The sequence below is a fragment of the Falco rusticolus genome, chromosome 2 (assembly GCF_015220075.1).
Source record: "Falco rusticolus isolate bFalRus1 chromosome 2, bFalRus1.pri, whole genome shotgun sequence".
Classification (NCBI taxonomy): domain Eukaryota; kingdom Metazoa; phylum Chordata; class Aves; order Falconiformes; family Falconidae; genus Falco; species Falco rusticolus.
Window position 1 is genome coordinate 106622134 of NC_051188.1, and position 27460 is coordinate 106649593.

At 39.3% G+C, this 27460-nt stretch overlaps 1 long non-coding RNA gene across 2 annotated transcripts in view; it reads right to left on the reverse strand.

The window, feature by feature from the left end:
• The window catches only part of LOC119143756, a 301625-nt gene that overhangs the window by 173246 nt on the left and 100919 nt on the right, over window positions 1-27460 (reverse strand). For both annotated transcript variants that reach the window (XR_005102782.1, XR_005102781.1), the window contains exon 2: window positions 20541-20662. This is a non-coding gene — a long non-coding RNA (uncharacterized LOC119143756). The remainder of the gene's footprint in view (window positions 1-20540; window positions 20663-27460) is intronic.

A 27460-nucleotide genomic window follows, 5' to 3' on the forward strand; every position in this document is an offset into this window, starting at 1 on the left:
GGAACAAGCTGCATCACATGACTATGGTAAACAACATGAATTATAAAGACAGGAAGAGGAAAGAGTTAACAATAGTAAAACGGCACAGGATACAGCTTTAGTTATGCATAATTAGAAGGCTCCTGGAATCTGAAAACACAAGTATTAGCAAATTTCTAATCTCAGTTTAGTATGTAAAGAAATGCTTAGACATTGCACCACAGGAAGTGGGCTCTTCATGTTTAAAGACAGATTGTCATATTTCAGCTTGAAACTCAATTAGATATTAAAACAATTGCTGTACAAGTACAACCACTTCTGCCAGGCATTATTAAAATCCAACTGATAAGACACTTGGCCTCTTAGCTTCAATACATAATTCTTCATGCCTGGTTGACTACATTGCATTGTTTCTTCATTATTATGTTTGTACTTAGTCTTAGAGCAGCTTTTTTTTTTCTTATATTTTTTTCCTGTACCAACAATCATATACAGCTTGGCTGGAGGTACAAGGCTGACACGCTCATGACCGCTCAAATTAGAAAGATTTCTCAATTCATCACTATTTAGGAAATATAAGAATGTAACTTTAGTTCCTGCACATATTGGGTTTTTTTAGAAAGTATATTTACACAATAGACCCAAAAGGAACTAGCTTTCTGTATCATACCAAAGTTACAGCAAGTATGCAAAATTACATTACTTCAATAATCACCAGATAGACAGTATTATTGAAAGTATACTGAAAATCTTTTGTATATTCTCCTCATCTTTCAAAAGAGTACCTAATCTTGAGTGATCAATAGAAAAATTAAAATAAAAGAGTTTTTCTGGTTTGATGACTGTCTCCTCATGTAAGACACCCAGACCAATCAGAACTTGTTTTGATAAATACATTTTCTTTGTAGAATTACTGCTGAAAAGCAGACAATAACTAGGGTATCATTAAAACTTTCCAATCACAGAAATCAGAGATGAAAATATCTTACACCTACTACAGATAATGCCTTATTGGAATATGGCCAATCTTAAATACTAGGTATCACCATCATACAATTTGGCAGAAAAGCTAGTAACATTAATTGAAGGGAAGTAAGCTGGGAAAGTCTTAATGCCACAGTTTAAGGGAAGTCATAATACCATGACTTCAGGGTGCCTACACAGTCAAGGAGAAAAGGAGACTACTCTAAAAGGGAGAGATGAAAGAAGGATGCTCAGACCATCTTTGGGAAAAGCTCTATCAATAGCAGAGGAAGTATACAGACACTAACCACCCAGTTTAGGTACCCAATGCAGGTAAGTGAAGTGGGATGGTGTGAATGCCCCTCTGGAAGTGCTTGCATTGCTGCAAAGGGTAAACAGAGCTGACAGCACAGATTTTATTCTGATGTCCACTCTATGAAGCTAGGGAAAACATAACATTATATACGAAGGGGATGGTGCAGCCTGGGGGCTGAGTGCGATACACTTCTTTCCCTCCTCTTCCCTTGCTCCCACCAGTGGATGAGAACTACAGACAACAGTTGAACACACCAAGTACACACTATATGCCATTTGTGACAAGTACAATATGTATCACTCAAAGATAGCTCCCCAGGATGCTAAAAGAAATAAAAGGTAATTCTAAGTGCAAGTGTTTACTTCAATTTTACTTTAAATTACATATAGAAGATCTGGGATTTCCAAGGACATTTGCAAATTTCGTCAGGTATCCTTATGAAGACAGAGCCATCTCCTCAACCAACTCCATCCACACGGTAAATTTCTCAATGGTTTACAAAAAATATTTTATCAACCGAGACTGTATTTCACCACAACACAAAACCAAATATAATCTTTCATTAACATCAATTTACAGAGGTCTAGTTTTGGCTTGCTAATAACCTATGTGAGTTCCCAACTGTCTCATTCCAAGGTTGACTTTGTCAGGGAAAACTGATCTTACAGACTGTCCTCATCTACAGACAATTATCCCTTCCTGTTAGCTGGTTTTCATTGTGTTTAATTTTGCAAAGCATCATAAATGGCTGCTTGAACAGCAGTCTGAGAAAGGCTACTTTCGGGCACTGAGAAGCGAACGCTGTGGATTCATTCTCTGACAAGCTTAGAATCACATTTTTACAACACAGACAAACACTTACTTTCCTATTTCCAGTGATTTTAGTCATTCTTCTTTACTTTCATTTACTTGTGAAGGGAGTTCATACGGTTTACCCAAGGTTGACTTATGTATTTATGATTAAATTCAAAATACCTAAGTTTAGGACCTAAATTCTCTGTGTAGGCACTGCAAAGATGTACCTCCCTCCAGAGGTCAAATTCAGAGCACATAACCTAGAAGTCCAGCAATGCTGTCATCCTCACATTCAAGCAAACTAAAGTACATGCGCATGAGAAAACCTGCCAGAGACAGGCATAAAGTTCATCCTCACACATATTTAAACACCAAGGGATGTTACAACTAGTGTAAGCAGGGTTGCCTGGGCAGCAGGTGTCCCCTGATGGCATAAACCCCCTCCCAGTGGAAACCTCCGACATTTAAAGTGGCAACAAACGCGTAGACCTATGGAGAAATTTTTCATCTCTAGTCTCATTTCAAATTCAGAAATCAAGGTAAGTGATCTGTGCTACTGTGTGAAAGACCAGACCTTTTTCACCCATCCACACTGGTGAAATGAATTACAAGTGTATATGGCATGACGCTATGGGCTTTCAGTTATATCACTGTGAGAGCCATGAAATTCACTTCAACAGGCATCCAGGAGAAAACAATCTGGCAGAAGGCCACCACCACAACCCCTTCCCCTGCAAGGCCACCACAGGATTGGTGACTGTATTGCAGGGAGCAGCCAGCACAGCAGACGAGGTACAGAGCCAGCTCCTGCCTATCCCACATTGAACCGCATGAATTCAAGTTGCGGTAGTGGTTTAACGCTCCTCTACGACACCGCACCTGTGACAGCCCAGAGCTTTGCCATGACTGAAACCAGGCAAGGCTCAAGCTAAGAGTCTTGGCACCGTGGGATCTGGGATGGCGCAGCTGTACCTCTACTGTGAAAAGGAGAACGCGGCACAGCCTGCATGATACGTGAGCAAGAATAGATGGCTCAAGAATAGATGTCTTACTGAGGTCTGAACACCTCTCCTCATACACGCTCACAGTTACAGTTAGAGTCAGAGCAAAGATCTTTAAGTACACAAAACTTCAAGAAGGACAAAGAAATATGTTACACACAACCATACCAGCTAAGGGTTGCAGGTGGAGACAGAGGCAAGCACCAACTTTCTGTCTTTTGCTGGGGCAGTTTTCACCTACAAATACTTCACTAAAACCAACTCAAGCTGTTTTGCAAAGTATTGCTCTTTGCTGGTACATTAAAGAGCTACAGCTTCTCTTAGCTGCCTTTAAAATACATTGACACACATTTCATTCCAAACACATGGAGGTGCTTTCCTCAGTGGAAATTGGGGGTGGGACATAGTTCAGAATTACTGGTGCACTGTGACTCTGCTACAAAGTTAAAGTTTTCATAACTGAAGCACACTTCAGTTATGAAAAATAATGTAAGTCCTTCAACAAATGTAAAATAATTCAACTTGCCAATAATCTAACTTCACTATTTTTCTTTAATCCAAGAAACATCACTTACATAACACTAAACATTTCTAACTCCAAATACAAATTTTCTCAAAAAATGTTTTTAGGGGGAATTTCTTTTTAAAATCAAGTCAAAAAAAGGTATGATTTTTCTCATAAAATATAGTATACCTAAATATTTATTTAAATAACATACCACCCTATAATTTTTGAAATGTGTATAAATTTATACAGTTTATTTTAAAACATTTAAAAAAAAAAAACATAACTCACGAAAAAAGATGAAAACTAGCACTTCGAGGAAGAAGAAATCGTAGCTTTGGAAACTTTCTGAGTATAACTAAGATTAAAGATAAATAGGATTTGGGCAGTAATCACAGAAACCATATTGCATTATTGGTGCAATCCTCTACCAGCAAAATCAAAGATACAGTTCCCTCAGTTCTGTACTACAGGATTAGACAACAGAGAAAATAAGTATAATTTGTGAAACTATCAAAACTTAAAAAATATTTCCTCCTATATTTTGAAGTTGTTTTGGCTTTCAATATTTTTTTTAGTAATTTATTCTTACCAAACCATCAAAACTCCATTTTAAGAGTCATTTAATATTTAATTCCTCCCTTCTCTATTCTACTTTGGTATATGATGTTCAATATATCAAATTTTGTGACATACACTCATTATTTTGGTTTAAATTATTACGAAACAAACAAATAACACACACACAACCACACAAAAGCTGTTTTTTCCATAGTGCTTGTATGAAAATCTAGAAGTGGCTTTTACTGACTGCATTTATTCTAGACTTTTAAATATTTGCATAGCATTATAACAAGGTAATTTGGAAAACACAGATGAGCACTGCTCTGTACCAAATACCAGTTAACAGGCAAGAAATATGATGACAAATGCTCTGGTGATATTCTAGTCCACTGAAACAGAACCATTTCACTGAACACACTGTAAAATAGTAGGAGAGAAGGTAGCAGTTTCTTAAATTGTAAAATGAGACAAAGGCTAGATTTTGTAAAGTAGCTGCTGGGTAAGTTGCTAAGGTCTACTTTGATGTGAAAAACTAATGTTTTACCACATGAATCAATTAACACATTATGTTACTAATGTATTCCTTCATATCAAAATGACTTCAAGCTCTTGAACAAATAACAGTTACATTATTTCAGGGAAAATTATGCCAGAAATCTGTTTGTTATCACATTTCTATAAATTATGCCAGAAATCTGTTTATTATCACATTTCTATAAAGCAGTTATTGCATAGATCGAAGAATAAAGTTTACGCTAACACATTACCACTAAGAATATTTATGGAGAAAGAGAAATGCAGAAGAGACTTGGACTTAATAATGTAAGGCCATTAATTAACATCAAATGAAAGAAAAGCAATAAAGCAATTTTGTCACCAATTACTGACAATTTGCCTAAGTACGACCATTAATTTTGGATAATATAACCCCATAAAATTAAGGGAACAAAACTATTTGAATCAATAACCTTTGCTAGTCTCTTTCCACTAATTTAACTAGTCTAAGGAGTATCAAAAGTTTTGAAACCTTTAAACACCTTAAGAAAAATGTAAAAACATGTGGTTATGATTTCCTACCTAAAAGTTGCTGGCTTTTGGTTTGGGGCTTTTTTTTTTGGCTGAAAATAAGGAAAATTAGGGCGATTAAAACTGTGACTCTTTGGAGTTACCACAGTCAAAATTATTGTTTGCCTACATTTTTCCTACTGTTTTATAGAGTTTTCATAAAAGGAAGCCTGATTACGAAAGCCAGAAATATCAACGTTTAATAGTTTGATTAAGGAATCTCCAGCATTTACCAACACTGCCAATATTAACATCAGACAGTGACGGGGAATATGAATTATATTTTTGCCCTGGGATATGTTCCTAGCCTTTCCCACCTCCAGCCTCAAGCAACGACAAAAACCACCAGCAGACCCCCATCACCCACCCCCCAGCTCTCATCTCCGGCAGAATTTCCCTGACAGGCAGCATCACCCACCGACTGCCATTGGTGCAAAGGAAGGGCTGTGCAGATGTGGCCACAGCAGCCCTGCCTCATGCATCCTCCCTCTGCCCCAGTGCTGTGCGCTGCTGGCTTCGTAGCACAAGGTCACCCAAGCATACATGACGTTTAATCAGTAGAGCTACTCAGGAGCAACCCTCCCGAGTGTCGGCAAGCACAAGTGTCCGGCATCGGTGACGGTCTGTGCTAACGTTTTCAACACTAAAACCAGCAGAGTCCTAAAGCCAAAGTTTTGCAAAACCATCCTAAGGCTATTGATGACTTTTATTAATGAATGTACTTTCTGGAGTGTCTTCTTACTCTGCACTCATCTACGTTCACTCATCAGGAAACCGGAGCAGCCTTTTGATAAGTATCAGTATGTATTTTGGAAAGAAAATGCATGCAGGACACCTCCATGCCTCCCAAAATGACTTGCTGAGGAAACTTACAGTGTTTAATCAGCATCTATATCAATTCATAAACCTCGGGTGCTAGAGTACAAATAAACACTCTAAAGGGTTTTAGCCGCAAGGAGATAAGATCTCTCCCTGGGGAGACTGCTAGAAACTGCTCCATTGCCTTTGTGCAGACTACTGGAATGTGCTTGCTTTTCATTTCGGTCTTTGTGTCTGGCACTCAGGCCTCACAGGCAGTGTCTTAAGCCATGCAGGGTCAGGGCAAACAGAGAACTGCATTCATGGACAGATCAAGTTTATGTGAGAATCTGCTCCTCCTGTGCCCTCAATTTCCATTTGAATTGTTAATAAAATCTCAGCCTGAAAGCACATGATCCCATCAGTGGGGAAGTCATGCAGAGAATCCTCTAGCTCAGAAAAACAAAATTTCTTTATCTTTTTCATCCTCCTCCTACATTCGTGGGAATTATGCCATATAACCCCCCTTCTAAAGTAACTTCCTCCCCCAGCACAACACCTGATTGCCAGCCCACAGCTTGCACTAAAAAGCAGGGGGGGGGAGGGAAGGGAAGAAGGGGAGGGAGAGCAGGGAAAAGATGCACAAGCAATGCTCAGCTACAGCAAAATCACAACCACAGTAATTGCACCTTCGTAGCAGTTCACAGACTCCCAGACACCTTCAGGCAAAAGGAAACACAGATATTTCATTTTTTAAGTTAATTTCCAACAGCTGATAACACTAGCTGCAAGACTTTCCCACAGCTTTATGACACTGCATGAACTACAGGGCCACAGAGATAATAAAAGGTCACACATAAAGGAAAGAACAGAGCCATACCCCAATTAACTTGGTCTCCCCATGCAAAAATTGTACAGGAACAAGAGCCGATATTTGCTGCAGGCATCAGACATGCATCTCCTAACCTTGCCACGGTCTAACTGGGCCTCTTGTTTCTTCTGCCTTTGCTCCTCGCAAACTGTTTTAATATTGAACGCTTTTCAGAGGGATGGGCTGATGAACGAAAACATGAATTTCCTGCTTGCCCTTTAAGGTGGGTTAAAGGGGGTGCTAGTAATCAATTACAGAATAAAAAGCAAAAGAGAGACTAACGACTTTACAAGCTAGACGTCTTAAATTTTACACCCTCTTTTCTAATAAAATACCCCCCTTTACTCCCTCCTCATTTTTTTTTATTTTTTTTTTTGTAGGGACAAAGTATACTACAGTATCCAAGTAAAATCTGTGTGAAATGCAACCACTCTGAAAGATTGCTGCAGTTTTCACTTGTTCTTTAGAGCAGAACACCAGCCCCAGACAAATAACTGCACTGAGTACACAATGCAATTTAAAATCTTGTGGTTCTGAGTTTTGTTTGCTTCCAGCCCTGGCCTCTGCTCCCTCCACCTCCTCCTCAATTGGAAAGATGTTTCTGTTTGCAGTAGTCACTGGAATGAGAAAAGCTGTACGGAAACTCTGTCTCTGGGACCAATCCTGCCCAGCACTTCACTCTCCAAGGCTCCCTCTTCTGCCTGGTGGCTGCAGAGGACTTGCTCCTTGCAATAAGTACAAACTCCTGGAAAAGCAGATCAGACCTTTGCCTGCCTCTGAACAGGGCTTGGCTGAATCATTACTGAATATCATTAGTTGAATATCATTATTGTGATAGTAACTCATACTTAAAATATAATTTAAAAATAATACAAGTATTTGAAGGTTCAGGAGGCCTGGGTGGCTGCTGGTTCGGGCTCAGGGGTATGACACAACCAGGTACAGAATCCATGGTATGGTATACTCCTATCAATAAAGGATATATCACAGCAGGCATTGAGGATGGACGTTGCTAGTAAGTGGTGAAATTGGTTTTGGTTTTGTCTTGATTTTACACATCTTTAGCCAGAGCTGCTGGAATTGCTCCTTGGGAAACATAACCAATGGATCGAGCCCTTAAATCTGTTCACCAGGTGCCTGCAAATAGGTCACGGGTGTTATTAATTACTTCGTTAGTCACAAGTCCTTGAGCAGTGTATGCAAACATATTTGACCCTATGACACAATTTTTAACTGACCAATACAAACAATCACTACTCGTTACTCATGATGCGTGACTGGTCACTTAATTCACAAAATTGTGCCCTTTTCCTGATTGGGTAGCCCAAGCCATGTAGACGAGAAGGCATTTTCTGTTTGCTGATCCTCCACAAAGGCCTGCAACTGCCTAAGGAATCTACTTTCACATCATTTAAAATGCTTTGTTAAAGGGGCACTTCTTGCACATATTTGTTGCAGGTTGTTTTTTTCCCCACAGAATCCGTGACTAGCGGACACAGCTTTGACCTCAAGTTACGGATACCTGGAGAGCTGCAGAGGGAGCAGGGGATGAGTGGACGGCTTCATTACACCAATACACGCACATTCACAGAACACGCCAATTCCTGCATGGAATTTACAATTTCAACATAGCATCTAACCCCATGGCAGGATGCTTACATAGGCTTTCTTGCCCAAATGACCTTCTCCTATTCTGCCCAGTATCTGAGTATAAAATCAGAGAACTCTCCTTCCATTTTGTGTGCATTCATCCTCTCCTCATCCAAATACCTCCTTAAAACTCCATTCTCTTGGATAGCTTATTGATGCTTACTCATATTTTATGGATACAGTGAAAGCTGTCGTATCAGAGCACTAAATACAACAACTGAGAGCAATTGCAGAGCAGAAGAATGTCCTTTCATTAAATCCAGACCAGAATTGCAGTTCAGTGTGCATGTGGATACAGGGGGGAGGAGAACATCACAGCAGGAAGTTGCATAAAAGTAACGTATCATACATACATATATACACCTCAGCATAATACAGAGTACATGTCTCACATGTTTTTATTTTTCTGTATCCATTTAAAACACATGCCAACTACAACCTCAACTTAATCTTTTGTACTCTCTGGGAACCTTTATCAAGACCAATGGAAACAGTGTACTGAAAGTAACAGAGAGTGTTCTCATTAGGGTTTTTTTCATTAAAAATACCTGTAATTTTTGGACAATTCTTTCCTACATATGATATATATCCTTTGAACTAGCTAAGAATGTGAAGCCCCATCAGTAAATATAACTAATTTCATCTTTTTTGAAATATTCTCATTGTTATTCCCCCAGAAGAATGGCAGGGCTAAAATCTGTTGTCTTTATCCCATTTGAAATAACAAACCTTAACAGTTCTAATAATCTTTTGCCATAGAATAAAGTGAAGACAAAAGAAGAATAAATGGTAGAAAATTAACCTTATCTTATAAAAAAAGGAAGCCGGACTAAAATGCAGGCTCCTGCCAATGATCTCGTAAAACTCTCACTTATTTTCTCCTAGGAGATTCACCTGGCATGGCAGATCAAGAAAAAGCATAGTAGAATTCAGCAACTAAACGTGTATCTTCCAAGTTCTAGCTAAATGCTTTAACTGAACAGCCAGCTTTCCTCAATACCTACCTATTTCCTACTTTACCTTATATATACACATGGTCTAGGTACAGCAAGTATTCTCTGCATGACAGTCTGTGAACTTAAAAAGGTCCAAATACTGAGGTGGTTTTGTTCTTTTTAAAAAAATGTAATAGAACCCCCGAAATCCCCATATTAATAATGTAGTAGAATTAAATTATTAGAGTTAATAGATTTTTTTTTTGCTTTATAAGAGTTTGATATCAGCATATTAACAATTAAATTTGGTACTTCACAAATCATTAAACTGTTTTCTATAAAACAGTGAGATTTGCAATGGGTATACTCCAATAAAACATCAATAAGGGTTACTGACTTATTTTAAATAATGCACTTAAAATATTCCAATAACATTCTCTAAACTTAACATTAACTACTATTTTGCCTGGTAATAGGCTGATAGAACACATCCATTCTTAAGGAACTGAATGTAACCAAAGCACATAGTCAACAGACTTCCCTTTCAACAAAATCTAAAGCACTAAACAAATATACACAGAAACAACAATGCTACATAACTCGTCTCATCTTAAAGCAAATTCCTGTCTCAAGTGTATACAGAAGCAAATTAGACTTTACATGAAGTGGTTGTGAATTTTCATGAGTTTTAGAAAGCTGATAATTCAGCATGCAACAAGGCCAGAACTACCTACCTAGGTCATCCTGATCTTAACTGGTGTGGGCCACTGCTGACTTGTACTTACGTGGACTTGCTAACTGTGCCAGGTTGTATGCTATACACATAATGTAAACAACATGGTCTAAGAAGTGGATTTAAAATAATAAATTTCTTAAATTTGAACACAGACCTCTTGAAATAAGATTGCAGACTTAGTTAAACCCCACTTTCACCTTCTCTCTGGCAAGGGTGTACCTTTGAATATCAAAAACACAGCTACACAACCATTCTTTTTATTTATTGAATTAACCAATACAAAGTATTTCTCATTGAAGAAATAACATCTGCATTTCTTTGAGTTCTGTCAGCAAAACACAGCGTCTAACTTTTGCTTTTAAAGCGGTGCTCATGAAAACTCCTACATACTATATGTGCATTTTAAAACAGTCCACTTATCAAAATTTACACTGATGACATCGGGATTAGCTTGTAAGGTTTTTCATTCTTCTATAAATATTCTACTTCACTTTCTGTTGTATGGAAAAAAAGATCTTCCTATTAGTCCCCTATATCCAAAGGGTCATTTAGATGAATGTTCAACAGCAGATATAAACAAATTGTTTTTCTAACATGTTTTAAGGACTTTTAAAATTTAAGATCTTGCTTTACTAATTCTAGAAGCCCTTTAAAATACCTAGAGGACAGCTTGTAGTGAAGAGCTGCAGGAAAACTAACACTGATGAATCTGTGGAGAGGCCAGTCACTACCCCAGCTTACACAGTCTCTTCAGCTAGCTCAGGCATTGCCAGAGAGCTCAAAGCCGCAGAGTTAGAAACCAAGAAAAAAACCCAAAGCAAAGCAAGCAAGCAAAATACCCATGCTATTTATTCCTATTCTTCATGTCATACAGGACTGCCCAGGGTGGGCAGAGCAAGGGAGAGCAAACCCAAAAAAGCTCTTTATGAGCATTCCTATCACTGCCTCTGAAGAGCAGGGTCCTCCTAAATTGAGTCTCTCTGCTCCAACAGTCAGAGTAAAATTGGGTATCTTTATTTCAGTGGCGATGTCCAGTACCTCTAATGTAATGGTCAGCTCCATGTGATATGACTTGGGTCTGGTTTAACAAGTAAGCTTTCAGAGACAGATACGACTAACAACTTTATCAGCTTTTTCATTTTCTCAGATGTTTTTGCCCTTCCTCTGTTGGGGGTGGTGAGGCCCTGCACCTTTCATGTATCAACCAGGCGTAAGCTTCTGCTGGCACTTACTGATTCACCTTAATCTAGGAAGTGTGGATGGCGGCAGCAGCAGCAAAGACAGAAAGGCATGTCTTCTGGCACCTGCACTGACAGCTTCCAGGGTACCACAGGCACATCTTGGTTGTGTTTCCCTTGATACTATTTGTATACAGTGTAACAGATGTAGCTAGCCATGGGTCTGCTACATACTCTGATAGATTTATTCCTTTTTCCTAAACAATTACCTTCTAGAACAATTAACAAACCACAACGCACTGTTTCTTTCAAGTCACACACTTTCATGCTTTCCAGGCTCTCCAATACTTTTGTCTCCCAGCAGCTAAAGTATCTGAATACAAAACTTTATGTTTCCAATAACATGGCAGTATATTTTCCTGGAGGTTTTGGGGGGAAGAGCATCCAAGAGGAAAAAAAAAAAAAATCAGGACAAAATCAGAAATTTAGGTTTAGTTCAAGCATCTAATAACTACTTAGTTCACTATATTACATACCTATTTATCCTTGAGGATTTGGACCTTGTAGATGACAAAAGAACTTGAAAGATACACACATCTGGCACGTGGTAACTTCCGACTCTCAGAGGCCCTATGTGATTTTTAACTTCTGCTATGCTGACAAAGCAAGATTGGAAATCTGTGAGGGTGTAAGGAATACACCCTCAACAGGTGAGCTTAGCATTCCCCAGTTTTTAAAACTCTTTCCAAAGTGCAAGGCAGTTCTGCATTTTCTGTGACGTATTACACAAAGTATTTTCAAATCAGTTCATTAAATTATCTCAAAATGATCAGATAAAATCAATATCCATTTACAGTGAACAGTGACACATCTGGGATACAAGGATAAAGATGAACAGCAAATACCCAGAGTTAGTTTTCCAAAGTATGAAAGAAAAAGCACAGGATAGCTGAGTGGTTATCATCTGAGACAGCTGATATAGCAAGAGGTTAGGAGATTACTGAGGTCCTGCAACACCTGATGGTCAGCAAGTGGGCAGGTGTCATATCTTCTGCATATAACACCTACTTAGATGAGTACGGTGGGTGCTCAACTCATAAGGGGTGACTTGCTGCAGCAAAGTGTTAGAGAATCCTGCTTTTTGCATGCAGAGGAATACTAGTTTCTGACAAAAAATCTAACATAGTAGACAGCAAACCCTGGAAGAGAGACTTAGGCTTATCCTCTCCAGATGCTGCTCTTCTGGCAACTCCTTGCTTGTCTTCAGGTGTCTCCTCGGTCAGCAGGCACCACAGTAGCCACTACCAAGTGAAGGGATTGACTCCCACCCCCTTACTCCCTTGCTACAACTCTGCTGGAGGTGAGAAAATCCTGCCAAGCTACAGGGTTGTTTATCTGTATGACTAAATGCATGATCCTGGGAAGCTTTATATCACAGGCATCTTTAAGGTTTCTGACAGGGAACAACTTTGCAATTCATCTTTGGGAACATCTTCAGGAATCTGCTGATGTCGTATCTGAAGGAATTTCTGTGACAGCAGAAATTCTATAAACCTATGTTTAGGGCAGTAGTGAGTGAAGTTAGTGCACCTCATCAAAATTGAACTCAAAAGGTACAGTAGGAAACAAGGCTTGGTTATAAATCACTCTATTGAAAATTTTAAAAAGGAAAAGAGAGGAGGAAAAATTCAATAAAATGGTCCAGCTAGCTAAAAGCTCAAGCAAACAGGAGTAATAATCCAAGAAATGTTGGCATTCAAATTGCATAAGTCAAACAACAGCATAAATCTGAGAAGTTAAAGTAAATAAATGTGAATAAAAGTACATAAGATTTTTTTTAAATTAAATCAGAAAATCATGTGTTTAATTCTGAAGGGAACAGTGTGTGCCAGAATATTGAGTTTTACATTGCTTTATTGAAGAGTAGGTTAAGATCTTATCAGCTCTATTATGAGGAATGTCAATAAAAGGCTGTGTGCTGATAAAATGTTTAATTAAAAATGAACATTGTGCAACATATGAACTCTTTGTATTATACAGAAAAAGGAGTCAAATGTATTATGTTCTCCAAGTTACAAATTGCACCGAATCATTTTCCCTCCATCAAACTTTCTTATCACTATGAAATCTTGTATATAAAATGATTTATTTATACCGGTTCCTTTACAAATTAGTTTAAGATCATCTACCTCCAAGGTATTTTAAACGTTTTGAAAACCTAGGATAACTGTGATGAGAACACCGCTAGGGTCTTGCTTTGTAGGTACTCTTCCAGTTGAGTAAGTGGTATGTTTTGGCAAGTTAATTAACAAAGCAAAGGCTTAATACTGATAAAGTGAGTTGATCAAAAAGTTACAGAAACTAACAAGATTAAATATTTTAGTTTATTACTTATACAGCATCACTGTCCTAAAGATCTCTAAAAACTCACTAATAAGCTAACAAACTATGACACCAGGAAGAGCACACAGAAACAAATGCAGCAATCCCCATGCTACACACACATGGTGTTTCCTCCCTGGTGAAAATAATCTTAGCTCTGCATCCCCTCTGCAATGCTAACCATCTTAAATAAGGGGAAGCACCAGTACAAGGATACTTATCTATAGGGATGTAGTCCACTAAGGGATTTCAATCTGGAAGGTATGGTTTGTATATTGTTTTAAAGGAATGAAGCAAAATGCAGGGAGCATAAAATGGTAAATTAGCACCATAGGAGTAGGCAATAAATTACTTAATACCTTCATGCCCTTCCTTCCTGGCATAACTTTGTATAACAAAGCATAACACGAGCATTCTTATGGACACTTTAGCCTGAACATGTACAAGATTTCTTTTAGTATCTCTACCACTCAGCTTCCAACCCACAACATAAGCAGATACGTGCACATACATGTGCATATGCACACATACACTGTACAAAGTTTTTACAGATGTAATCTAAAGACCCAGCCCAAACTGAGAGGGATTTTTAATAAAAAACATTGTAAGTTTCCTCAACAAGGTCCACACTAGAATGGAACTTCTAATAAGAGCTGATGAATGAGCTTAATGAACCTGAGATACTGAAATGAAGAAATCAAAAAAGATACCAGATGAGAGCACAATCAGCATTTTACATCTGTCCCTTTTCCCAAATCAATTAATACTTGCATTACAAAAATATTCCAGAGTCAGAAAAAGTTTTGATGTAGCACTCAAGCTTTTTACAAACAAAATTTAGGTCCATATGTCGCACACCAATTTTAATATACTCTTGTGCTTGCTCTACACAATGGGTGGAATACAGCAGAGCAAAGAGCAGTTAAGCAGTACATCAGCTGATAGGAAAGAAAAATTATTTACAAAACATGAATTCTGATGACCTTTAGTAGAAGTTTTTATAAGTTATGAATGAACTGTAGGCAATACATGCTCTAACTGTAGGAGAGTGAAAGAGTCTATTACTAAAGGAACAAAAATACTTAAGAACAACTTTTTACCCACAGACAAAAATAAGCTTATCAAATCAAAACATTTGGTAAAGGAAAATCCACAGTATGCTTGACGAAAGAGTGTGTGTTTGTAGAAACTGGAGCTGCTAAAAGGCTCTTAAGTGATCTACTCTTTCAGAGTTAAGCCTTGTTTCTCGCAGTCCATCTTACAGACTTCAACAAGCTGAATAGTTTTATGTTGTATCTTACCTATAGCATTGCCATCCCACCCTTTGGGAAATTATTCTGAAGTACTTTCTCTCTTTTTATCGGATTCTATTTCCTGACAGTCAGTCTATAATTACTCCTAACAATACTGTCATATTTAAGGATAGAAAAATCTAGGTATAGAAACATGTTTTTCTTTGAGCTAAGGATCCCCCAAATCAAGTACAAATAAACTTCAATAATAGAGAATTATTACCTAAGAAGCAGATTTGGTAGTAATATTAAAAACTACATCCTCAGAGGAGGTCTAGTTAGAGGCATGAACAGAACAAATCCTTCACCAGGAGCCAGCACGGATTCCCAGGGTCATGCCCTAGCTGAAGTTAGGAAAAAAACTCCTACTGATTTCAACAGGGCTGGGGTATCGTCCCATATTTTATTCATAGTATATCGTCACAAATGGAAACTACAAATGAAGCATCATGAGGCGAGGTGCCTATAATTCATAATGTTTTCTTCCACTGCAATAGCCAAGACCTCTCCCTGAACTCCAGCGGAGGCAAATTAGTTCCACATGTCAGATACCAACCGTAATATTTTCCCTTACACTTTGTACAAAATGAGGGGATGCAGTACAGCATAGAGCAATTAATACATTTCTTTTTGTGAAATAATGCATGACAGAACAACTCAGAAAAGATGTCACTCATTTGAAAGTGGTGAGTTGCTAGCCCATGAAGAGTAGAAGTAGGAAAAGCAATCAATGGAAAATAAAATAAATTAAGCCCCCCTACTGTCTTAGATCTTCCTAGTGGTTGCCTTACTTGCTTCATTTCAACCCTTCTCTCATTGCTGGTCTCCAGGTACCCCCACTTACAACTTCATCTCTGAATCTGGGATTACAGTCTGCCACAATCCAAACAGAATCACGTCAGGTTGCATGATTCCCTGCAACAGAAATCTGATAGATAGGATAGGACTGCTAGGCAGAGGCAACTAGTGCATTATGCATGCGCTACGGTAGCCTGCCAAGGGCTCAGCTGCCATTACAGATGGATGTAGCTCTTTTGCAGGTTTTGCATCATACTTACCAGTCCCATGTTTAAGTAACAAACTCTCACCTCAAGATGTCTTTTCCCAGTGAGAAAACAGTAAACTGGAACCAATATCTTCAGGCAGTATCATAGAATCATATAAGTTGGAAAATACCTTTGAGAACATAAAGTCCAACTGTTAACCCAGGGCTGCCAAGTCCATCACTAAACTATGTCCCTGAGCACCACATCTACAGCTTTTTTAAACACCTCCAGGGATGATGATTCCACCACCTCCCTGGGCAGCCTGTTCCAATGCTTGATCACACTTTCAGTGAAGACATTTTTCCTAATTTCCAATCTAAACCTCCCCTGGTGTAACAGCTTGAGGCCATTTCCTTTTGTCCTGTCACCTGTTAACTGGGAGAAGAAATCTACCCCCACCTGCCTACAGCCTCCTGTCAGGTAGCTGTAGAGAGCAGTAAGGTCCCCCCTGAGCCTCCTCCTCTCCAGACCAAACAACCCCAGTTCCCTCAGCTGCTCCTCATAGGACTTGTGCTCCAGACCCTTCACCAGCTTCGTTGCCCTTCTCTGGACGCGCTCCAGCACCTCAATGTCTGTCTTGTAGTGAGGGGCCCAAAACTGAACCCAGGATTCCAGGTGTGGCCTCACCAGTGCAGAGTACAGGGGGACTATCACTTCCCTAGTCCTGCTGGCCACACTGTGATACAAGCTCAGTTGCTATTGGCCTTCTTGGCCACCTGGGCACACTGCGGGTTCATGTTCAGGTGGCTGTCAACCAACACCTCCAGGTCCTTTTCTACCAGGCACTTCCCAGCCTCTCTTCCCAAGCCTGCAGAGTTGCATGGGCTTGTTCTGACCCAAGTGCAGGACCCGGCACTGAGCCTTGTTGAACCTCATACAATTGGCCTCGGTCCATCAGTCCAGCCTGTCCAGACCCCTCTGCAGAGCCTTCCTGCCATCAAGCAGATCAACACACCTGCTCAGCTTGGTGTCATCTGCAAACTTACTAGAGGGTGCACTCAATCCCCTCATCCAGATCATTGACAATATTAAAGAGAACTGGCCCCAGTAATGAGCCCTGGGGAACACCAGTTGTGACTGGCCGCCAGCTGGACGTAACTCCAGTCACCACCACTCTTTGGGCTTGGCTTTCCAGCCAGCTTTTTACCCAGAGAAGAGCACTCCCATTCAAGCCATGAACAGTCAGTTTTTCCAGGAGAATGCTGTAGGAGACAGTGAGAAAGGCTTTACTAAGGGCTCAGTAGAAAACATCTACAGCCTTTCCTTCATCCATTAGATGGGTCATCTTGTCATAGGAGGAGATCAGGTTTCTCAAGCAGGTCCTGCCTTTCATAAACCCATGCTGGCTGGGCCAGATCTCCGAGCTGTCCTGCACGTGCCATGTGATGGCACTCAGGATGATCTGCTCCATAACCTTCCCCAGCACTGAGATCAGGCTGACAGGCCAGTAGTTCCCTGGATCCTCATTCCTGTCCTTCTTGTAGATGGGCATCACATTGGCTAACCTCCAGTCTTCTGGGACCTCTCCACTTTGCCAGGACTGTTGGTAAATGATGGAGAGTGGCTTGGCAAGCTCCTCCACCAGCTCCCTCAGTACCTTTGGGTGGATCCCATCCAGACCCTTAGACTGGTGCATGTGTAAGTGGAGCAGCAGGTCACTAACCATTTCATCCTAGACTATGGGGACTTCATGCTGCTCCTACTCATCCCTCTCTTCCAGCTCAGGGGCCTGAATACCCAGAGGGAAGCTGGTCTTTCTATTAAAGACTGAGGCAAAGCAAGCATTAACTACCTCAGCCTTTATGGCTATGTTCCCTGCTGCATCCAATAAAGGATGAAGATTGTTCTTGGCCCTCCTTTTGTTTCTAATGTATTTGTAAAAACATTCTTTATTATCTTTTACAGCAGTGGCCAGCCTGAGCTCTAGCTGGGCTTTTGCCTCTCATCTTTGCCCTGCATAACCTCACAACATCCTTATAGTCCTCTAGAATTGCCTGCCCCTTCTTCCAAACATGGTAACACTCCTTTTTTTCCCCCCAAGTTCCAGCCAAAGCTCTGTTCAGCTAGGCTGGCCTTCTCCCCTGCCAGCTTGTCTTTTGGCACATGGGTATGACCTGCTCCTGAACCTTTAAGACTTTCTTCTTGAATAATGTCCAGCCTTCCTGGACTTCTTGGACCTTCAGAACTATCTCCAAAGAGACTCTGTCAACCAGGCTCTTAAACAAAATAGGCCAAAGTTGGCCCTTCGGAATTGCAAGGTAGCAGTTCTGCTGACCCTGCTTCCATCTCCAAGAACCAAAAACTCTAATATCTCATGATCACTGTGCCCAAGATGTCCTCTGACCACCACATCACACACCAGTCCTTCCCTGTTTGTAAACAGCAGGTCCAGCGGGACATCTCCCCTGGCCGGCTCACTGACCAGCTGTGTTGGGAAGTTCTCATTCATACACTCCAGGAACCTCCTAGACCATTTCCCCTCTGCTGTGTTGTATGTCCAGCTGACATCTGGTAAGTTGAAGTCCTCCATGAGAACGAGGATTAGTGACATTGGCATTTCTCCCAGTTGCTTGTGGAATGTTTCATCTACCTCTTCATCCTGGTTGAGTGGTCTGTAACAGACTCCCACCAGGATATCAGCCTTGTTGGCCCTCCCCCCTGATTCTTACCCATAAACACTCAACCCTATTGTCACCATCATTAAGCTCTAGGCAGTCAAAACACTTCCTGACATACAGAGCTACCCCACCATCTCTCCTTCCTTGCCTATCCCTTCTGAAGAGTTTGTAGCCACCCATGACAGCACTGTAGTCATGTGAGTCACCCCACCATGTTTCCATGATGGCGACTATGTCTTCCTGCTGCACGATGGCTTCCATCTCCTCCTGTTTGCTGCCCATGCTTTGGGCTTTGGCATATGTGCACTTCAGCTGCGCTATTGATCTCACCTCCAACCCTGGCATGACACCCCTAGGCTTATCTCTAACGAGCTCAGTTTTATTCCCTTCCACCTCTGAATCTACCTTAAAGCTCTCTCAATGAGCCCTGCTAACTCCTGACCTAGGATCCTTTTCCCCCTTGAGACAGGTGAACCCCATCTGTTGCCAGCAGGCCTGGTGCTGTGTAAATTGACCTATCATCAAAAACCCTGAAATTTAGCCATTGACACCAGGCCTAGAGCCAGGTGCTGATCTGTGAGATCTTCCAATTATGTGCCTTATCGTTCCCTGCAACTGGCAGGATAGAAGAAAACACTACTTGTGCTCCTGATCCCCTCAACCAGTCACCCCAAAGCCCTGAGGACTCTCTTGATTGCCCTCAGACTTCTTGTCACTTGGACTTCATCATTGCCCACTTGGAAGACCAGTAATGGGGGCAGTACTCAGAGGGCCGTGCCAGGCAAGGGTCTTTTCTAGTAACATCCTTTGCTCGAGCCCCAGGGAGGCAGCAGGCTTCCCTATCGTTGGGCTGGGTCCGGTCAGCATTATTGGGCCTTCTATCTATTCATCGCACTGCACTTTAACCAGAGATGATGGGCATAAATAATATAAATATAAGTAAACATTTCTCAGAGTCACTCTCATTAAACCATTCTATTAGGAAATAACCTCAGCTATGGAGCGCTAATTAAGAAGCACTATTTCTGACAACACATACGCAGAGACCACAGAGTACACTTGTAGTCACAGGTAACAGTCACAACATGCCAAAAATGCTTTGGAACATTAGCTGTGAGACTAGTGAAAGCTCATAGAACATTGTAGCCCAGTATAACACCTGAGTGCATTAACAGCTCTGTTTGATAGATACCAACACAGAGGGAGCCACCAAAACCAATGACAAGTCAAGGGGAAGTGAAACATGGACACAGCACAAGACTCTGTTTTCACAACTGCCTCCCTCCATTGTCATATTTCTACAACTGCCCTATAGCACTTCTTCAGGGTTTGCTAATGAAGGGGCCATCCCCAAGCAAAAGTCTCTTTCCCAGTTTCCCCAGTTCTAAGCTTTTCATTTATATTCATTTTTGCTTTCCCAGGTCAGATTTGCTCTAATCCATTTGTTGTAGCACCATGTTGAAGAAAGACCATATGCACTTGATTCTTCTGCTCTTTCAATAATCTTTACAATTACAAGCAAAGAATGTTGTACATTATAGAAATCATTGATATTACAGACATTATTTTTTCTCACAACCAATGACAAGATTTAAAATATGTTCTTTTATTTCCTAGGTTTTGTTGCTGATCTTGAATGGTGGGTTTTGCTGCAGTGCACTGGTAATACCTTGAAAATACCTTCTACTGATAATTTTACAGGTACAACCAATAGGAGCAATGGCTGTGAGATAGGTAACATGTCTCCAAAATTCAGAAGACTTAAAATAGCTGTTTGACTTCATTTATGTTAAACAGAAAACTATGAAAAACCATCCATCTGTGCCCTTGTGGAAAAGAAACCTACCTTATTCCAAAAGACCTCTTCTATTTGCCAGTACTACTCAGTGCTGCATGTGGCTTCAGCAGAAGAATAGGGCATCACACCAGACAGAAGCTGACATCTACAGAAAATGTTACTTTCCAGGCCTGTAACATAAAGACAATGCTCAGTTCTTTCAGAAACAATGACTCTGTAAGAACATTGCACTGTTTAATTCCGAGATTAATGTTGTTCCATTTATCCCTACCAAGTCTGATATTTCACAAGGAAATAAAAAAAAAAAAAAAGAAAGAAAAAAAATATGACGACTTCACCACTCCTGAACCTGGCAAACTCAACTTGACATCTAGAGTTCAAGCCATGTTTTTATGGGTTATGCATCATCAGTAAAATTGATCCAGTTTATAAATATAATAAAGTGTCTTTCTTTGAAAAACTGATCTTCACTATTTAGAAGTAATGACACTATTACTTTGGTTCATAATCTTTCTTGTATTTGCCAAGCATCCAGTATACAATGGAATGCTAAATACTATGGCGATGGTTTGAGAATTCGCTATAATTGTAGATGTGTATAGATAAGCATTGTAGTATCAGACATAAGTGAACTAAAGAGGTCTATGTATGTCAAATTGAAGGTCATATTATTAGAATTTTGTTAAATTTTTGATAGTGTATTAATCAAGGTGGAAACTGACTGCTGCTCCTAAATCCACATGGTCTTGTATACAGAAAGGGGACGTGGAGAAGGAGTTGTTGGTTATTAAAGAAAAAGCTGAGACCACAAGGAGTAGAAACTCCTTTAAAAATATATAAAAACTATAAACATTATTTTCAGGCATTCTCTTTTTACAGTCATCAGCAGATTTTGAGCCAAATTCAAGGTAGTTTGTAAACATGCACAACTTCAATAGAATAGCAATCGCATTTACAAAAGACTAATTTGATCCTTTACTGTATAAAGTACCAATGACTTCATGTATCTCTTACCCTCTTTGTTTGGAATAGCAGAACCTCACTAGCACTCTTCTAATGAAAGGTATGCAGACCACAGCTAAAGTATGTCATTTTAAGGCAAAAAGAAAATGTTTTGCAATGAAGTGTCTTTCTGAGTTTGAAGTTCTTTTATCGACTGAAGACAGAAAATAAATATTTTCAATATTTTTTTCTAAGAAGTTTGCAAACCAAGCGCCTACCTGCAGAATGCAAATGTGTTCCTTATAATGGATGTATCCAATAATAAAATAATTATTTCTCCAAGACAAACTTTTTGGTTGAAAGTAAGTGGATAAGTAGGTCCAAACAAGAAAACAAGTCTGACATGCTTCTAATTGGTTTTCTTTACTAGCATACACAGAAATCCCCACAGGCAAAGCCATGAACAGGTAAAATTACTGGGTTTCAACCACTTTTTGCATGACACTGTTAACCCTTGAAATACAGATTTTAATGCAATCAGGTGCTGGCATTGTTGGTTTTGTTATGCAGCTTATGGAATAAATTGAAAATTCAGTTCTTCAACTGGTACTCAATTCAGTACAAAACACTGTAGCTGTACCACAGTATTACATTCTCCTTCACATAGTTTCAACCTGGTGAGAAAAGGGTGTAAAACTATGTACCATAAAAAAAACCAAAAAAACCAAAAAAACAACAAAAAAAAAACCATAATGAATATCTCTACAACTACTTTGCATAAAATGATGTCCCTGATCACTTTTACAGTGATAGTCAATCTTAGTAATAGGCATAGGAGAATAACCTGAAACATGTACTATGCCCTAAAAAAACCCCCAGAGCTTTCAGGGGATAAACATTTATGCAGAATGCTTGACACAAATTTATCTGTCAAGGAATTCTGGTCAGATCCACTTTAAATAAGCTGATATGGGTTCCCAGCAGCACCATTTACTTCATAGCTGAGCAAACTTGACATTCAATATATAAATGATGAAGACAAGATATCAAAGTCCACAAAATAATAAATTATAAAGTATGTTCAAAATTATGAAGTGTAAGGCTTTAATCAGGGACTATAGCACACCTATCTTAAATCAACATCTTGTGGAGGGCCAGAAATACAGCTAGAATGGAAATCAAAATTTTTGTTCCTAATGCAAAACAAAACCAAACTCTGTGAGAGACAACAGATCTCACGGGAGGGGAAAAAAAGTACCAAAACAAAATTTTATGATACTGAGACATTATACTCTAAATGCTACCACAGTTCTTCTCTTGGATAGGGAATGAGCATCTCTTATTTAAGGTAAGTTTAATAGGAACAAATTACTGTGAAATATTAATGTCCCACTGCCTTCCAAATTAAGATAGAAGAGTAAAACAGTTAAAAATAAATCATCAAGCCCCACCGAAGAATTGTATGGGTTAAACCGTTTTCTAAAAGAAAGATGCAGTAAGTTTCTGCTCACAGCCAGTCCCTAATTTCAAACAAGCTAGTGACCCAGTCTTGTGGTATTTCTTCTGTTTCAGAAGTGAAACCTCAACCCCATGCTCTCAGGGCTGCATCTTCTCAGCCTGTCACCAGAGCAGCACCTGAGGAACTAAAGCTGGTCTTTTTCCAAAGTGTGCAGAAAAGAAAGGAAGATTGCCAATCTGTCCAAAAAATTTGGTAGAAACAGGAAAAGTGGACACTTTGAAAAATGCATTCTGTACAGTGCTGAACAGTCAGCACTGGCTGAATAGAGTGTAGTGCTCTTCCCTTTTCCAAGAATTAGTGTGGAAGACCCAACAACTGACTATGAAGGATGATAACGTTCAAACTACTTGAGCAAAGGTGACTGAATTTATGACATTTACAACTAAGAACATTGTTTGTCACTTGGATTATTGTCTTAAAATACATACAATGAAAGTACAAATTGCAGTGCTTCATGAGTATTAATTATAAATACTTTGGCACTAAAAGAATTCAACAGAAGAGAGCCTACTTTCTTCGTACACAGTTGAGAAGTTTTATGGGCTATTAATACACCTTGGACTCTCAATACTTCATCACATTGCAATGTGTTCCTATTCCAGCTTCAGAATGAGTTGACAGAAAACAACAACATTCATTTAGTCTGCTTGCTCCCTGATTTTTGATCCTTGACCACTTGGGATGACACTTCTGAATATCAATTCCTGTTATGGAAAGCACCATCCTTCCTTTCTTCTTTTGGCCTCATTTTTTGACTATTTATTTATCTACTGATATTTCCTATAGACGTTAAAAACATAGTGCCTGCAAGCATGAGCCCTCAAATATATCATCTCCATGTTGCGTCATTTTTTGCATTAAGCAACCCAGAATTTGTCTGTCCCAGTTAGGAAATAACCCTCACAGAGAAAGAATGGGCAGAAATGAAACATTGTGCCTCCAATCAGAAATAACTTGTATTTCTACACTGCCATAAACAGCTGATTTTAATTTGCATTAGTGCTATCTCACCTTATTCTAGGACACTTGTATAGCTAAGTTGAACTCTAATGACCTGGATGAACCTGTGGCCTTATAAAAGCACAGCAGGCAAAAAAGTTCGTACTGCACTAGTCTGAACATGGATTTATCCTAGTTTTGTCCACATGTTAATATAAACATACAACATCTGAATTTGCTATTGACAAAGGAAAATTTTATGAGCCATCTTTGTTTATTTCCAAAAGTAGCTATGCTAATAGTTTGAACAACTTACACCAGTATCTCTTCATTGGATAAAAGGAAACACTCCTATCATTGCTTTTGTGCCACCGTTACAGCTTCCTTGAAATATCATTTTGTTAAAATACTCCTTCAGAATTCAATGCCATGACAGCAGTCAATTTACACTCTGGTGAAAGTAAGGGAACGAACAAGAGCTGAGATCTTATGAAATATGGAAAGTGAATCAAGGCTTTGTCTTCTCCCTTCTCCTTTCAAATGGCAATTGGCTAAGTCAACTCTTTTTCATCTATTATTTTCCCATTGTTTTATTTTTTCTTTCCCAACAGTAAGAAACACTAGAAACAAGAATCTGAAACACTTCCTTCTTAATCCTGACATTTTTGTACTAGAAACGATTACAGTGCTCCAGTACAGTCTCCGGAATTACTTGGGTAGCACCATTTTGGTGTTTCTGAAGATAACTCTAACAATGTAACTACTGGCTAACCCAAAAAGCAAGCCACTAAGATTATAAGGGCTTCTTTACTTACTTATTTCACCAGTATTACTGCCTGAAATCCATTGTGATTTCACCGAGTGTTACAGGTATATATATGTATCTTGCTGAATTTACTTAAGGACATCAGTACTTATTAAAACTGGCTACTTAACTTTTGAGCTGAGTTTCATTAGGCACCAAGAAACCTGCAGGCAAAAGTTTAATAAATTTATTCCTATTATCTTCACTGCAATATCACTAATTGGAGCAGAAAGGGTGTAAAACTAAGTGTCTACTGTTAGAGATGACATTTAAAGTAAGACTGAGTTCTTTTCTTTGGAGATTGCATCCCAGAACTGGCACCCATCAAAACGAAACATCATTGACTTGAATTTATAACAATGCAACAAGGCCTCTGAGCTCGCATCAGCAGAATCTGCATGTCTGAGGAACAAGACTTCACTGACTGGTGGTAGGGGAGTGCTTTAATTCCATCATCTGCTTTGCTATCAACGTAAATTTTTCCTTTTCTAGATTCATGAAAGGAAAATACTATGATAGTATGGTGATATTAACAAATAAGACAAAGAGTATTTCTTTTTTTTATTTTAAGGCATGGTCAGATTTTTGTGCAGCAAAAATTTAAGAATGTGAAAATTATCACAATTAATGAAATTTTAAAACGTCTATGATCCAAATGCTGCAATTTAGCAGACTCAGATTGTGAAGTGTTTAATGTGAATTAATAGTTGATGTTTCAATTTACAAAAGTAAAAGCAGAGCAACTCATTGTTTCTGTTCTTTATTTTTAAAAGAAATCCCAATTTCTTTCACTGACCAAGATTTAGAAGATGGCTAAAATACTATTCTCAGTCTTTAAAGCCTCTGGAGTTCATTTGAAAAGATGCAGCTAGTCCCCAGATTTTGAACATTTTTAGAATGAAGCTCAGAAATAGAATTCCGAGAATTTTAAACATTCAAAAATATTTCCTAGATGTGCTGATTTGCCCTGAGAAAAGTCACTCCTCTTATGTCATTCATTCACACATTCAGAAGTGCCAGAGTTCTTTCCTAAGGGTGTTTGAACTGGTGTGACAAATGGAAAAATAATAAACAAACCATATGTGGCATCATTTCTAGATTATACACTTATTCTATACCTAGCATAGTCTAATGAAATAAAAAAAAAATATTGAATCCCAGGACTGTGTCTGAACAGCGTTTTTTTTCCCCTTGTCATAAAAGACTGATAATTAATGTTCCTAATTTTGTAAGGATATTAACTATCTAAATATATATATTACCTCTTCAGCCTTTGTATTGACTGTATTATACTTAAAGAATGGTTTATTATAATTAAGATGGGTTTAAAATTAGAAAAATTAGAAAAGACAGAAATCTTTCTTTTGCTGAACTGGAATTGAGAGTTTCACAAAAGCAAAAAGAGGCTGGAAATCTTCTGTAAACTTTGGGTCTATTTCCCTTTTGAAAATGTCCTCAGCAACTGCCATTTGTTGACATTCAGTTTCACGACAGATTATCGCAGAAAACAGTTTGAAAATGAATCTGAAATTTATTTTTCACCAGCCACAGTTCTGGCACAGAGCATTTGTCACCCTAACAAATGTGTACTAGAATTAATGTTCATACTGTACAAGGCTTCCCCAGTAGCTTCACAGCAGAGCAGATCACAGAGAATTATCGGATTTATTATCTTTTTATTGATCTTCCTGAGGCATTTGGATGGATTGATTCTGATACACTGCTCTTTAGACATATTAGATAGATTACTTAACAAATTCCAGGGCAGCTGACCGTGACCAGGTCAGTATCTCACAGGAAGTTCTCGCTCACATATATCCATCACTTGCCAGGACCATGGCTGTCTTCTGATCTACACCTATCTTCTTGTGATATACAAAATAGACTCCAAACAGAGGAAGTTAAAACACCCTAATTTTTGAATGTAGACAATATCTGTGGCTTAATAATATGCTGCTTTACACATACACTTTGAAAGATCTCCATTATTCTACTATTAGATAACTATCAAACGGAAATGTGTCTTCAGAGGTTGATAACTCTTATTTACCACTTTTTGCTTTTAAAAGTGACAACTTCTGACAAAATGGACAGCCTTCTGCAGCATGTTTTAGTTTGATCTGTGGAGCAGAACAAATGAAAGGACATTTAGTAATTTTTTAAGAGGCTACATGATAGAATTTGGTGAGGGAACTTGTGGCTTACAACAGCAGATTCAAAGGCTGATACACCTGGTCCCTACCGATGCTAAATACATCCCATCTTTCTGAAGCAGACAAAACTGTCCTCCCTGCAGATCTCATCCTACTGCCTGGCCATAATGGGCTGCTGGTTTTTTACCATTAGCCAGGAGCTGTTACACCTCACAGAGACCAAGGCTATACTCAGCCTAAGGCTATGCATTTCTAAACCTGGAGTTTGACCCTCAGCTTGCCTCCCACCCAGTCTGTAGGAGCTGCCCAGCAGAAAGGCCCTGAAACCTCAGGTCTCCTCTTGGCACAGCAGGTTGGGCTAACTCGTGCCTGCCACTCAGGCTCACAGGGAGCCAAGCAAGCTGGAGCTGGGCGGTGTCTACGGCAAGTGGTAGCCACTAGCTCAAATGCTCCCAAAGTCCAGGGATGGAAAAGATTGTATCAGTCCAGGGAAAAGGAGGAGGACTCCTCCTCCTTTCTGTCCATTTCTGCCCTAAACTGAAGTAAAGGCCGGATGGGAGGGAAGGAAAAAGAAAATACAATAGTCCTTGACATGCTCATCAGACCACTG